The sequence below is a fragment of the Caretta caretta genome, chromosome 11 (genome assembly GCF_965140235.1).
Source record: "Caretta caretta isolate rCarCar2 chromosome 11, rCarCar1.hap1, whole genome shotgun sequence".
NCBI lineage: Eukaryota > Metazoa > Chordata > Testudines > Cheloniidae > Caretta > Caretta caretta.
In genome coordinates, this window is record NC_134216.1 from 7,938,895 (window position 1) to 7,950,359 (window position 11,465).

Consider the following 11,465-nt stretch of genomic DNA (forward strand, 5'->3'; position numbering starts at 1 on the left):
AATTTATAACTTTATTTAACCCATTTTATTTCTTTTCACTTTCATTTTTATTTCTTCTCAATTTCATCTGCCTTTGATTGCTTGAAATAATTCAGTTTTAGTTTGGCAGAGGTTTTTTTTTTTTAGTTTTATTCCCCCTCCTCCCTCCCACCCCCATTATTATTATCGTGGCTCATTAGATTAATCTCTACTTAAAATTCATCTTTCTTTCTCTCACCCTCGCAGAGACAGCTACCGAAAAGCAGCCTCTTGTGATGTGTATTTGCTGGCTGTTGAAGGTCATTTTATAAAGGCTCCATTGCTTTTCTCTGATTATTCAAAGCTGAGAGATTTGGGGTGTATGGATTGTCTAATCTCCTCACTCCTTTTTTGCTAAAGATAAAGAGTTGGACGTGCTGTGTTAGAAAGAATTAGAGCTCCAATTCATGTGGTGATATACCTGTGTGCCGTGGCAAAACACCTGTGTACCAACAACTGTGACATTTCTAGCCTCCCTGATTGTCATTAGAAAGGAAATTTTCACGTACAGGAGTCCAAAGAAATCTAGCAGAGGTTAAAAGGGATTTTCATGAAACGAAAAGCAAACACCACTAAAAGCTGTAATTTTCGCTCTTAAGAAACTATGCATATTTTAATAGGTGTCTTTCAACTCACGCCACCTAAGTAGTAAAACAAGCAGCTTCTGGAGAGTTAGGGGATTATTTTACATGAGAATTTAATGTGTTTAAATGGAAATGAATATGGATGAGGGCATTGGAATAGGTTCAATGTGTTCATTGCTTGCAGCTGCCAAGCAGGGACCAATCCTGCTGATCTGTGATAATAAACCCATAGGGCAGTGATAAAAATGAGCTTGTACCCAAGATGTTCCCTGATTGGCAGTTTATCACTCTTGAAGGCCCAGATGTCAAAAGCCATATGCTAGTATCCAATAAGGGGTGATGCTTTGGCTGACACTCAGAGATGCATCAGAGGTCGCATTGTTGAAGAAGGGCAGGGTGACAATAGTGGTGGACATTGTATTGTAGCAGGAGCTACAATAATCTGTCAGCAGACTGAAAAGCCCAGGAATGGATCCACTCAGCAGAAAAGATGAGAGGGGAAATCAGGATTCCTGAGTTCTGTTCTAAGCTCTTCACTCTCTCCTTTCATCCTACCTTATTGCTCAGAGAAAACAGCTGCAATATTGTACCTACATCACATTTCATAGTGTTATTTAGACTGTAAGTTTTTCGGGGTAGGGGCCATCTTTCTATTCTGTGTTTGTACAGCGCCTCGCACCATAGGGCCCTGGTCCATGACCAAGGCTCCTAAATGCTATGTTAATAAAAATAAATGGTGTGGATGATGATGATGATGATGATAACAATGCAACAATATATTATGTAAAAAGTCGGGGGGGGGCATTTGCTCACGCCCCCCATCCCAGCCCCTCCCCAACTCCACCCCTTCCCTGCCCCCATTCCCACCCTTTCCCCAAAGTCCCTGTCCCAACTCTGCCCCCTCCCTGCCCCATTGGACACCTTCCCCAAATCCCCGTACTGGCCCCACCTCCTCCCCTGAACAAGCCGCATTCCCCCTTCTCTCCCCTCCCCAGCCGTGAAAAACAGCTGTTTCACGGAGCAAGCGCTGGAAGCTAGGGGGGGAAAGTGGGCACTCTCTCAAATGATCAACTCTTCTTTGGGGAAAAATAATAATGGCAAAATCCCGGACGTTTTTAGATATTTAAAAATTCCTCCTGGACGGCAATTTAAGAACCATAAAGCCGGCCATGTCTGGGAAAATATGGACGTATGGTAACCCTATCCATGATGGCTGCTCTTAAAAGTTGTTATCCACATTTTACATCCCATTTTCTTGTACAGAGACTAAGATCGGCTCAATTTCTTCCCGGTTTTAATTTCAGCTCCAATTAATTGCATCTGCGGCTGCTACACAAACTGGGAGCATCTTTGATTCTTGTCTGTTCCAGACTTGCTTTGAGGCAGACCAGAAAGAAAACTCCAGCTCAGAACGCTCACATGGGTTCTTTTCTTTATGGCAACTGCTCGGGTTTCCATGCCTTGGAAGAAGTTCGAATTTAAAACCTGCTTTGGAGGCCTGATTTCAGGGGTTGGTTTTAAACGTTTTTTTAACTCCTGATAAAAGAGGCTGAAATTACAGCCCTGGAAAATGAAATGCTGCTCGTGTTACAGAACACACATTGCATGACTATGGCCAGAGCAAGTTTCCCCGACACCACACCATTCTGACAATGTGCTTCAGCCTTCGCTGGCTATCTGGGGTGCTTATTACCATGATACCGTTACTGTGGCATGGGGTAGTCAATTACTTTTTATCAAGGTCCAATTTTCTTGGTCAAGTTATAGACAAGGTCCAGACTCCAGAGAAAATAATTTTAAAATAATTACAATGATTATAAGTAAATAAAAAATGTTTGGTGTCTGTTCAGAAGCATCTGGCCGTCTGGAGTTGGCCCATGGTCCATCTATTGACTACCCCTGCTGTAGTATCTAAGCACTTCACAGCCTTTTAACATATTTATCCTCACAACATTCATACAGATAGGGAAGTGCTATTACACACATTGTACAGAGGGGAACTGAGGCCCAGAGAGTCTAAGTGACTTGCCCATAATCACACAGCAAATCTATGGCAGAGCAGGGACTTGAATCAATGCCTCTCAAGTCCTGGGCTAGAATCATAACCTCTGGGCTGTCCTTCCCTTGACTTGGAGGGCCCACTTGAAGGAGACTTGTAGGGTTTTCCATTCTTGTGATCCTTGGCTTCTCTCCTGAGACTACCAACTGTGGCGGTTGAGGTGTAGTGGTGTCTTTGCAATGTAGACACATGTCCACTAGCAGCTGAACGGAGACCCACCAACTCAGTCAGATGATCTTTGACTGGAGCTGAATCTCTCACCTAGGGATGACATGGTTGCTCCTTTTTGAGGAGGCTCTGTGGATGTTTCAGGGCTCTGTGGATGTTCCAGCTGAGAGTAGAAATTGGTGATCCTCAGTTATTTTTGTACAGTTTTGTTTATTTACAAAGAATGTACAAAGTCCAGTGTATCTGAATGCAGAAAGACCCAAGAGCAAAAGGAGCAGTTTCTTAGCTTATATCCTCAAAGGAGTTATTCATGTACTAAGTACAAAAGATCATAGCCAGAACAGGTCAAATCAAAGAGTGGATGCACTCGCTAGGAAAAACACTGCAAGGTGGAAGACTGGGTACTGACAGTCACGTGGAAGGTGTGGATCACAGTATGGCCCCAAACAGTGTGTTATCTTTGGGAAACTCTGTCATAAATATGGGTAAAATAATCATTTTGCAAAATGCTACAAATCCCAAATGCAGAAAAGTCGAGTGTATTCAGTTGAAGACAATCTGATTGAGGAAGTTTTCATAGACATACTGGGATCTAGCAAGCCTGATGAGGTGGACTGGATACTGCCTATTACAGTGAATGGAACAATTATTCCACTGAAACCGGACAGAGCTCAGGGTAATATTCTGCCTGAACAAGATTATGAAAATAAGACCAAAACTGGGACCAACAAAAATAAAAGTCACTGGTTATTCTGGAACAAATATACCAGTGAAGGGGAGATGCCTTGTTAGCAAACTTAGGCCTGGCTGCATGTGAGAAACTGGTAAAACAGGTGCTCTGACTGCAAGATCATACTGAACCTGGCTATGAGGCACTCTTTCAGGAATATCATGATCTGTTTCAAGAGTTGGTTTGCTTGCAGGGTGAACATAAAATCCAAATAAACAAGAAGGTCTCTCCAGTTATCCATCAATGTAGAAAGGTGTCATTTGCACGCTGTGATAAACTCAAGGCTGAGCTTGCAAGGATGGAAGCAATGCAAATAATACAAAAAATGGAGGAGCCAACAGAATGGGTGATCTCCCTCATCATTGTGGAGAAAAGTAACAGCCAGCCACACATATGCTTAGTTCCCAGAGATCTCAACAAGGCTATAAAAAGAGAACATTTCAAGCTACCAACCAGAGAAGCAATTATTGATCAATTTCCAAATGCTCAATATTTCAGTAAATTGGATGCATCCTCAGGTTTTTGGCAGCTAAAATTAACTGTTTTGAAAAAAGCTCAAAGCTATGCACATTTAATACCCCATTTGGAAGATATAGATTGTTACACTTACCCTTCGGCATAACTTCAACACCAGAAGTGGACCACAAAACTATACATACGATCTATGAAAATATTAATGGTCTTGACACCTCAATGGATGACATCATCATCTGGGGCTCAACTAAAGCGGAGCATGATCGTAGACTTTGGGAAGTTCTGGATGCATGTCTCTTTCGACAATAAGCTATTTGGGAACAGGACTGTCTCTTATTTCATGTTTGTACAGTGGGATCTGCAACGGCAAACTATTCATTTTTTTCCTGTCCTATCAAAAATTCCTGCGACAAATTCACGTTATAGTCTGTAGAGACCAAATCCTAGGAGGTGTTGAGAACACCTTGGCTCCCACTGGAATAAGCTCCCGGTAAAGGTCCCAAACACTGCACTATACAACATTACTACTAACATACATGGGGACCATACTGTAGAACTTTGTAGGGTTTGGGGGTTATAGAGAAAAACAAGGTAAAATAATAATGCTGTTGACAGCTCTTATGGAAAAGTTCTATTGAAGCAAATATGGATGAAACTAACAGGGCTTGATAGAAAGTAAATAGGGTTCTATAGAGACTACTCCAAAAAGCCTGCAGAATATTGTTAAGAATGATCTGCCTATATACCTAATATACCTATAGTATATTTAATCCAGCCTACAGTCCTGCCACAGAATTCTACAGGATGGGTATATGATGCCTATCACCTGATTGTTTCCCTCTGTAACATTCTGTAAGTCCTCCTGGATGGGGAAGGAAGGGAAACAGCTTCTGCTTCAAAATACACATTGAAGTTCCTCTTAAAAAGTGCTGTATCAGGCAGGTGAATCAATCATAAATTTAAATTATCCCTTCTGTTTCCCTAAAATTACTACTAGAATGTGACTCCGACTATGTGTGGATTTATGCAGGAATGTAAGGGGTGAGGGGCCCTGGGATCTGGACATCTAATTCCCTTGGAGTCTTTTGTCACCAGTTGGCATCATCAGTCTCTTCAAAGAGGCCAAGGACTGAATGGGCCATGGAGACTGATGTGGGAGCCCCCAGGAGACATGGGCATAGTCCTTCCATGATGGGATTGAGGCATATCAGTGGAGGCAATGTGGGGAAACTTGCACTGCCTCCAGGGATGTTAGTAGCTCAGATTACCTGTACTCCTGATGATGGTTGGATTCATCTTTCCTTAAGAGAAGGTAAACTCAGAGGCCTGAAATGAATTGAGGTGACAGACTCTTCAGTGGTCAAGGTTGTTCTGTCTAAACACTTTGCAGTGATCTTAGATGATTTTACTAATAACACTTAACCATCTGTAAACAATACCAAAAAGTCCACATCATTGTTTTCTATCAGGGATTTGTTAGAGAATAATATTTGTACTTACATTTGTCTTTTCAGTTTCTTGGTGCTTGTGTTTGCTCTTTATTTGTCTGAATGTCAGAAGGGAGTAAAAGAGGGATGCTCTCTTATACATGCTCAGAAAAATGCAGTAAAAAAGAACCTGCTCTATTTCTTTCTATTGAATGTTTGGATATGTTAATTCTTGAATATATTAGAAATGCACAGTATACTGTAAGAAAGGTGCATGTGATAAACCAAGCAACACATTCAGGTCTGGTCCTCAATGGAGTTACAACAGGGATGGGCATGTAACTTTGTGACAGAAAGCATCTGCCCTGCTAATGTTTTCTACTGTTCAATCAAATTCTGCATCCTGCATAATAAGACATTTTGTGGCATGTAGACAATCCAGAGCCCTGCCTAGGACTGTGTTAATGGCCACTGGGTTATGGTGTTTTCATAAGAAGACGATTGCAAATGCATACACATTCTCTCACCTGGGAAAATACTTCACCCTTGTTCATGTACAGATCAGTCAGGGTCAGCATGGTGAATTCTGAAATGACCTTGGAGCTGCGGAGACAAATCCTTTGAATAGGGATCGGTATGGTTTGCTTGGTAGTCACTCATGCCATGGATGGAAAATCATGATGAACCAGTTCTTTTATGGGGAAAAACAAAATCTTGACTCTTCCAAAGTGCTGATTTACTATGGAATGTTACAGTGAGTGCTAGTCAGAGAGTGGTCTCTATTCCCTGGTCCTAGTCCCATCACACAGATTACAATTACAAAAGGATATGGCCTTGTGACACAGCCAGGATCTCTATCCACTGAAAGTAGTGGCTATTGTTAAATAGAAAGCTAGGAACCTATTGTTGCTGCTTCTGTAAATTGAATCCCTTAATCATAGAATCATAGAATCATAGAATATCAGGGTTGGAAGGGACCCCTGAAGGTCATCTAGTCCAACCCCCTGCTCGAAGCAGGACCAATTCCCAGTTAAATCATCCCAGCCAGGGCTTTGTCAAGCCTGACCTTAAAAACCTCTAAGGAAGGAGATTCTACCACCTCCCTAGGTAAAGCATTCCAGTGTTTCACCACCCTCTTTGTGAAAAAGTTTTTCCGAATATCCAATCTAAACCTCCCCCACTGCAACTTGAGACCATTACTCCTCGTTCTGTCATCTGCTACCATTGAGAACAGTCTAGAGCCATCCTCTTTGGAACCCCCTTTCAGGTAGTTGAAAGCAGCTATCAAATCCCCCCTCATTCTTCTCTTCTGCAGGCTAAACAATCCCAGCTCCCTCAGCCTCTCCTCATAAGTCATGTGTTCCAGACCCCTAATCATTTTTGTTGCCCTTCGCTGGACTCTCTCCAATTTATCCACATCCTTCTTGTAGTGTGGGGCCCAAAACTGGACACAGTACTCCAGATGAGGCCTCACCAATGTTGAATAGAGGGGAACGATCACGTCCCTCGATCTGCTCGCTATGCCCCTACTTATACATCCCAAAATGCCATTGACCTTCTTGGCAACAAGGGCACACTGCTGACTCATATCCAGCTTCTCGTCCACTGTCACCCCTAGGTCCTTTTCCGCAGAACTGCTGCCTAGCCATTCGGTCCCTAGTCTGTAGTGGTGCATTGGATTCTTCCGTCCTAAGTGCAGGACCCTGCACTTATCCTTATTGAACCTCATCAGATTTCTTTTGGCCCAATCCTCCAATTTGTCTAGGTCCTTCTGTATCCTATCCCTCCCCTCCAGCGTATCTACCACTCCTCCCAGTTTCGTATCATCCGCAAATTTGCTGAGAGTGCAATCCACACCATCCTCCAGATCATTGATGAAGATACTGAATAATTCAATCATGAGGGATTGCGCTTGGTTCCTATGAACAAGTTCCTCCACCGTTTTTTGTGTTTAGGACAGGTTCCATGTGGACTAGCATCCCTCTGTTGTGCTACCTAAGTATATAGACTGAGCATTAGTGAGGTGAGGGGAGGCAGGACAAATCCTTGCTGGTCAAAGGTGTCCCAGGAAGTCAGTTTCTTAGTAGATTATGTAAGGAACTCGGTTCTTTTCCTGAAAATGTTTATTGGGGCATTGGCCTAGTTTGTCGTTGTCTTATTATTTGTACTACGGTGGCACCTGAGGTCTCAGCCAAGATTGGGATCCCATGGTGCCAGGCACTGGGCAGAGCTGATTGAAAAACAAGATTTCTGCCCCCACAGGAAATTCTGATATTTCTACATTTGTATTCTTCCCAATTTGGGACAAAAAGTGAAAATCTTGCAACTTTTCTCGGGATGAGAAGTTCAGAAAAATTACAAATTGGAAATGTCAAAATGTTTCATTTCCGGTCAGTTCAACATTACTTGTGTCCGCCTTAGCTACTGCGGTGCCTCGTGGGAATGATGGTTCAGGGTCTGTCATCCCCATTCTTGCTGATAGGCCAGACTCCTTGCCCAGACGCTGTCTCCCAGGATGTACTGTGGTAGCTTTGTCAAAGGGGAGACCACAGTGCATCGTGGGAGATAGTCAAGCCAGGGTGCCCAGTCCGCTCTAGAACATATATATACACAGTGAGAGAAAGTCTCTAACCCCAAACAATTCACAGTCTAAATAGATAAGACAGATGAGTGCTCGGAGGGGAAACAGAAGGACAAAGAGGGTATTTGACTTGCCCAAGGTCACTCTGGGCTGGGAGTAGACACCCATGACTCTCAGTCAGCACTGAATACGCATTTATAAAAACCTTTTAAATGAGTTGCTTTTCAACTGGTTCAATTAGAAAAAGCACATAAAATAGAGAACAGCCTGAACTACATTTGTGAACCGCATTGTTCTAATAAAATTGCAACACTAAGATAACAGAGAGCAATGAACAAACAATCTCAGTCCAAAAACCCACTCAATGGAATGTTAAGGATGAGATTTACAACCAAATGCCCAATTCATTTAAAGATCTGAATGTGTTATTCTGTTCCCTCCAAATCTAATATTGTGTCACGCCCTGTGGGTCTCGAGCCCAGCTTTGTGGGGACCTTGGGAGTCATCACACTCCAATGCTCCACCTAGCAGCTCAAAGACAGCAGCTGGGACCATGGTCCATGAAGCCCAGCTGGGACATAAGCCTCACCCCCTACCCTCTGATTGAGAGATCCAAGGCTCCCGCTTGGGCCATAGCCCCTATTTAAGCCAGAGGAAGCAACAGGAAATTGTCTGTACAACTGGGCTTCATACTGTTGTCGACTGCTGGTCTGCTGCTTGCCTGTTCCTGCCTTCTGATCCTGACCTTCTGATATCCTGACTCTTGGTAACTGACTATTGATCCCTCCCCTCTGGTTTGTCTCTAGATTCCCATCTCCTGGAATTCCAGCTTGGCCTGATTCCTGGTAATTGGTCCCTGGACCCTCAGCCCATGCCCAGTGGTAACCCCTGGGCCAGGCCACCCACACCCCACCCCTAACATATTTGTACCTCTCCCTTCGCTGCCATCCTTAGGTCTAATATGTCTCTCTTTCATATACACAGTATATGGTTCTTTGTTGTATTATCGTATAACACTGTGCAATGACAGGTTTCAGAGTAGCAGCCGTGTTAGTCTGTATTCGCAAAAAGAAAAGGAGGACTTGTGGCACCTTAGAGACTAACAAATTTATTAGAGCATAAGCTTTCGTGAGCTACAGCTCAATTCATCAGATGCATAGAATGGAACATATAGTAAGAGATAGATAGATAGATAGATAAGTTGGAAGATACCATACAAACTGTGATAGGCTAATTAGTTAAGATGAGCTATTATCAGCAGCAGAAAAAAACTTTTGTAGTGATAATCAAGATGGCCCACTTAGACAGTTGACAAGAATTTTTATTTATTTATTTACTTATTTACTTATTTAGCATAATGCATGTTCAATTTTCTGCATCTGTCCCACTGTTTGGGAAAACATTCTTGTGCAAGTTTTTTTCAATTGGGATGAACGTATTCTAGCAATCTACATAGGCTGTCTCACTGGTATGAAAGTGATTCTAGCAGATCACACAGGTGTATAATCAACTGCTGAGAGGTTCCCCTCTGTAATTACTACTCTGGGAAGGTTCATCATTGAGATAAGAATGGAAAAATTAGAAAACATCTAAGCATATGCATGGTGGGGTTTCACTTGTTATTTACAGGCAATGAATGCCTGAACATTAAGCAACCAAATTGCTTGATTCTTATGATTCAGATTATCTTGCCTTCCTTCTTAGAGCCTGGTTTTAACGTATCCCTGTTGAGAATCAATAGATTTTCATGCATTTGCATCATGCACTTTATAATGTTGGAAACAGGATCCTGATGCCCTAATGAATGTGCTGGTTGGGCTGAAAACAGGACCTAATGTGTCAGTGATGGAGAGATGCCCAGTGAGCTGAGAAGAGATGTGCACTGCACTGGATGAGCTTTGCCATATCCCCTACAAAGTTCCTTGGCTCAGAGAGCGGGAATCCTCTGCAGGTTTAATAATGTGCACAATCCAATGTAGAGTGTTGAGGGACGTATGATCCCACTACATTTGCACATATTGTACCACTTGCAAGATTAAAAACCTGAAAATATCCACTAATGGGGATCTATTGTGGGATGAAATGTGATAGAAAAATGTAAGAAGCTATTCATTATTGATGCTTATTCATAGTAATAGTGGATCCTATTAAAATAAACATCACAGGCTGGACCAGCTCTGGTCATTCTGTCCCTTTCTAATCTCCTGATGACTTCTCTTTCCAAGAGGGGCTCAGCAACGCATTGCTGAGTGCCAAGATTGGAGGATCCTGTGTAAGCGGATATTGCAGCAAGAGGGGAAGGAGAGAGCAGGGATACAAGCTTGTTGTTTGTGTCTTTGGAAAGCAGTGTCTCTTGACTGGACATCTGAGGTTAAGCTAGACCTCTGGGGTGAAATTCACTGCTGTAGAGAGGGCAACTGCAAAGCCTTTGTACCCATTTAAATCTCACTTGAGCCCTGAGTTTCCTTTCTTCCCCTCTCCCTCCTGCGGTGCCCACACACAAAAAGAAGCCATAAATTGGCTACAGGCACTGGGGAGAGCAAAGAGTGTGCTGGCTCTGCTGCTCATGGCTCCAGAAAGGGTTTGGGAGGAGCCTTGTGAAGTCAACAAGCACAAGTAGGAGAGTGCCGCACTGCGTACACAAAAAGAATAGCAAACTCCCCTCCTCTGTGTGCTCCCCAACAGTGCCCTTTCTATGTTCTGAGTGCTAGGCCTGGGGGTTAACCAACTTATCTAATTATTAATTAAGAGTGACATTTTCAAAGGTGCCTAAGTCCCTTGTTATTTTCAAAAGTGACATAGGTGCTTAGAAGCCATTGACCTTCAGTGAGATTTAAGCTCCTAAGGGGTAGATTTTTAAGGCTAAAGATGCAGCTAGACACCTAATGCAATTTTCAAAGGCGCCTAGTCTAAGGCAAATACCTTTGAAACTCTGGCCTTCAGGAGCCCAAATCACTTGAAAATGGGACTTAGGGCCACATTTTCAAAAGTGCCTTAATGATTTAGGAACCTAAGTCCTTTGTTTCTCGGGTTTGTCAGCTAAACATAGTAACACTCCTGTATCCAAATGATTATTTTGTGGCTTGTTCTACAAAACCAGGCTAGTAGTTCCCTTGGTACTTCTCTTGGCTTGAGAAAATATTTCTGGCCCCATTCTCTCCCAGATACACCAGTGAAGCAGTCACGTGTGTACACACCAAGGTGGAGGAAAAAGCTGAAAGTGGCCAACAAAGACGATTGGAATTACAGTGCACGGAGAGACAAAACAAATGGGTGAGTGAGCGAGGAGAAGGGCATTTTGAAGACCCGCGCACTGTTGTGACTGCATTTCTACTTTTAGCATGCTAGCTCTGCCACAAAGTGGAAATTACATCTTCAAGCTGCAGTGTAGATGCACCCTGAGAAAGCTAAAGGACCAGGTAAA